The sequence below is a fragment of the Cucumis sativus genome, unplaced genomic scaffold (assembly GCF_000004075.3).
Source record: "Cucumis sativus cultivar 9930 unplaced genomic scaffold, Cucumber_9930_V3 scaffold66, whole genome shotgun sequence".
Taxonomy (NCBI): domain Eukaryota; kingdom Viridiplantae; phylum Streptophyta; class Magnoliopsida; order Cucurbitales; family Cucurbitaceae; genus Cucumis; species Cucumis sativus.
The window spans coordinates 299,380-303,947 of NW_022279559.1; the positions used below are offsets into that span (position 1 = coordinate 299,380).

The 4,568-nt window shown below is 29.6% G+C and overlaps 1 long non-coding RNA gene across 1 annotated transcript; it reads right to left on the reverse strand.

The window, feature by feature from the left end:
• Positions 1-731: 731 nt before the first annotated feature.
• Positions 732-1,552, reverse strand: LOC116406117. Its single transcript, XR_004219154.1, has 2 exons — positions 1,226-1,552; positions 732-992 (listed from the first exon to the last, which is right to left on the reverse strand). It is a non-coding gene; the product is annotated as an uncharacterized LOC116406117 (long non-coding RNA).
• Between the last annotated feature and the right edge of the window lie 3,016 nt (positions 1,553-4,568).

Consider the following 4,568-nt stretch of genomic DNA (forward strand, 5'->3'; position numbering starts at 1 on the left):
TTCTCTTTTAAACTCTTTTATCACTTTCTCTACCTTCAATGTCAAACCACTCACTTTCTCTCTCATTCCTCTCTATTTTTCCCATTCACCATCCGTATATACCCACAAACAAGCTCTAATTTACAGTGTTAAAATAATTTAATTTTGATTAATGAATTCATTTTAAAACAAAAACATGAAAATCAAATCTAAAATATAAACAAACCTCTGCTCCTTCATTGTCCGCCATTAACTCATCTTCTTCTAAATTCCTCTTAGCATTTGATCCTAATATATTATTGAAGAGATGTCTTGTTTGATGATACATTTTTTTTGCAAAACCCCCATTGAATAAACTAATGAATTCTTAACCCTACCTGTTCAATTTTTTCTAAATTTCTCCCTTCATATATTCCTCACCAATTTCCTAATTTTCTCAACCCATCTCCTCCTCTCCATTTTCTCTTCTTTTTTTTTTCCATCCAAACACAATTTTTCTCTTGACAATCTGAAATACCAATTCAAAATAAACTTATCTCATAATTGTAATTATAAAAAAAAGCAATAAAACATATCTATAACCACAAACTTCATCTCTTTTATAATATATCAAAAACTACCGAGGGAGATTGACCAAACACACATGTGACAAAACTGCTCGCAACTTGAATAATAATGTGATATATTCACAAAATTTCTTCTACACGGTAGGATTATATGATAAATGTAAAACGCATAAATAATTATGTGAATAAACACAAAAGGCGTTAATAAACTTTATTGATCTCGTTGTTGAAAATAATGACGAAAGAAGCACCCAACGACACATAAGGTAGAACCTTTGTATAAAGAAACAACAAATTATATTGAATGAAGAAAATGAAAGGGAATTTAGATTTTCCTTTCTAAAATGTTAATTAATCAAATCATTTATAGTTGATCCCACCATTTTCCAGCTGTCAACTTTAAATTCCTGGTCAATTATCAAGCGCCTAGTTTGGACTTGAGTTTTTCTGCAGTACAAACACATAAAAAATCAAAAATCTCACACAAGAAAACAAAAAAAGATTAAAAGAAATAAAAGTTGGAAGAAATAAACAACTAAATTTAATTTTCGTTAAATTTTGACACATGAAATTTTTGCCTCGCAACTAAAACTGACCACACACAATAAAATTAACTATTGTCTTGATATAACAAAAAAAAAAAAAAAAAAAACCATTTCTCCAGAGATTGAAGACAATACCAACAACTTCATTTTTCATGCAATCTTTATCACATATAGGATCACACAAATCGTTAGCAACGCCTTTTGTCGTGCATGTTTTCTTGCACGTTTCTACACATGATTTGTATTGAGGCTCTAGATTGGATATTTCGTTAAACAAAGTATTAGATTTCCTCTCAATCTCAGCATCCCTTTCAGCGGTCATGTGTGCCTTAGAGAATTGCAGTGATCCCACCACAACAATGGACATAAAGAAAACAATCGTAATGGTTTTTGCCATTTTTTAGTTTTATCTTTTAGTAATTAAGCCTACTTTTTTCCCTTATGGCTTTATCGTATGAGAAAACGAGGGAAGACCATTTTATAGCAATTTTCGTTGTTAAATTTAGATCATTGAGCGAAAAGTAGGTTTTTATCTCTCTATAAATATTTGTAACAAGTGGTGAATATTTGTTTGTTCTCTAAAAACCAGTTTTTGTTCCTTAATTAACACGTGAATAGAGGAAGAAATGGTAACGATAGCAAATAAAATGTCGGTGTTGACTAAATATGGTGTCTCAATTTAAAGGAGATCAATCAAAATAATGAAAACATATGTAGCTTAGATCGAGTGTGTAAACTCAAAGGTAAGGTTGACATTAATTTTATGGTTTCACGAACAAATAATTGATGTGGATAAATTAGCTTTACCAAACAATAAAATTATACTAATTATTTCGAAGCAGTCTTAATTATGTTGTAAAAAAACAGAAAAGAAAGAAAGAAAGAAAAAAGGCGTGGTTTAATAGAGAGTGCAACGAGTCAATTATATAGAATTTAAACACCCATGACAAAAATAATCATAAACATACCTCAAACCCCCTATTTATTGAAGGCATTAATATGATTTAAATTTGACACAAAATAAAATACAAAAAAGTATCATTCCTCTTCTCAGCACTTCAAACACTCAACACACATACACACATATAGGCTGCAACATATAATTATTAACACAAAAACCCACAAACATTGTTTTATTTAAAAAGATAACTTTGGTTTTCAAGGAGCGACACCATGAAGCTTAGTTTATATCGGTCCCAATACAATGGACATCAATAATCGTGGCTTCTTTCGGTTTGAAGTCAATGAGTTTTAAGCAAATTTGGCAAATTAACTTGGATTTGAATTTTATAGCGATATCAAATTCTTTTAGAATATCATCCCCTAAAATCATGACTAACATAAATTCAATATTTTCAAATTATTTATAGTCATCAATATTTATTTTATGAGTTGAATTGAAAATTTGCGTTGAAATATCTCCAAATTTTGAATTTAGAATTATATTCATCCCTAAAATCGTGCATTTAACATAATAACAACTTGAAATTAAGATTTTTATGGGACGTTGTTTTTTTAATTACATTAATATTTAATTTTATTTTCATTTGGCAGGATATTTCTGGGTTTGCCTACGACTTTCTTTTACGGTTGAGTTGCTTTTCTTTTACTGTTATCATTTAGCGTTATGTGTCATGGCACTACAACGTGTGAAGACTACGTTCGATGGAAGATGGATTGGAATTTTCCAATATATTGACTACCACGTGGTTGATGTAAATGTTCCATGTTCATCTTCGTATTAAGAATTTATACAATGCATTCAAGGTAGACTTTTCCAATCTTCAGATCTTTCTGTATATCGGTTGACTCTTTATTTAGTACGGATGCAACAATTCAAACCTTGGCTTGTTCGAATTGTTGAAGAAATAGACATGTATTGGCTTAAATATGTTGGTTTTTTCGAATTTTTCCAATAATGATTTAGTGGTTGTCGCCACGTGCCCGAGATGACGCGGAGCGACCGATGTCCTCAAAAGAGTTAGTGTTTTTTTAAAAAAAAAAAACAGTCGCCACCAATCTTTTTTACGGTGTGATTGGACATCAAAATAAAGTAAACAGTTTTAAAAATATGGTCTGCGAAAAATAGAGATGAGTTCGGGAGTCATTTGTGTGTGAGGAAGGTATTAGCACCCCACAACACCCATTTAGAAAACGGTTGGCAAATTTCAAATCTCGAATTGAAAATAATTTTTTATTTATTTTAAAACTAATGTCTTATTTTACCCCTCATTACTCCAATATTTAAGCAATGATCTCATAAAATAAGTGGAATAATATTCCCTTAATTAGTCGGTATATTGAAGGAAACTTCTCACCTTAAGAAAAAGAAAAATTATTACAATTTCTCAAAGTATATCATGGGCTAGTCTTCGAATAAAGATTTTTTTTAAAATATTGATTAAATCCATTTTTTTCTTGAGATCAAATTTCAGACTCCCAAAGATATTGATCCCTCACCTTAAGAATTCTAGGAAATCGGACTCCCAAATTTCCTAGATTCCTTCATAGTATTTTTCTGTTAGCGAAATAAAAGTGTGTTGCTAAAAAAATTGATTAGGATGACTTATGAAGTATAAATTTATATTTTAAACTTTTTTCTAAAAATAAATTAAAAATGATAGTTTCAAAGTAAAAATTTATAAACGGCTAAAGAAGAAAATTTAAGAAATGATTCAAAATTAGGTCAATAGGAAATAATGCGCAATGAAATCAAATGTATTATACAACGAATTAAGCAAGTAAGATAAGATTTTGTTTTTTAAAAAAATATTGGGAATCAAATCTTGGACTCCCAAAGAAACGATTCCCTCACCTCAAGAATTTAGAAATAACGAATTCCAGATATTTTTAATTGCATCGTCGAATTTCTTTTAGAATGGTAAAATGTAAAGATAAATATGATGTAAGAAAAAAGAACAATTAACTGATATAAAATACCGTGGCAATATTGGTAAGCATAAAAGAAATATTCATGAATTTAATATTACATGATAATAAATATTGTGCATGCAAGAAAAATATGTTAAAATAAATAAGAAAATAAATAAAAACCATCACCAACCAAAAAAGGATAGAAGAAAGAAAGGAAAGTTTTTAAAAAAAAATTAAAAATGATAGTTTCAAAGTAAAAATTTATTAAAACTGTCAAGTATAACAAAACTGCAGGGGTCAAGTAAGGTTGTTTTTGTAGTAGTGCCATTACATTTTAATGTCAGATTTGAATTTTGGAAGAGGTCAAGCCGCTGTCTAGCCCACTTGAATTGAAATAGTGTTTGAGAAAGCTTTGGATCAATTTTGTTGAGATTTTGCAAGTACGTAAGATTGTATTTAATCCCTATCAATTGTTGGTTTCAAATTGTGGATGCTCAATTTGTTTTGGATGTTAGGGTTGAGTTTCAAGGGACTAAAAACCATATTGTCCTACGGTTTAAAAGCGTAAATTTATGGCGCCTTCAATTGTGATACTTAATTGGAG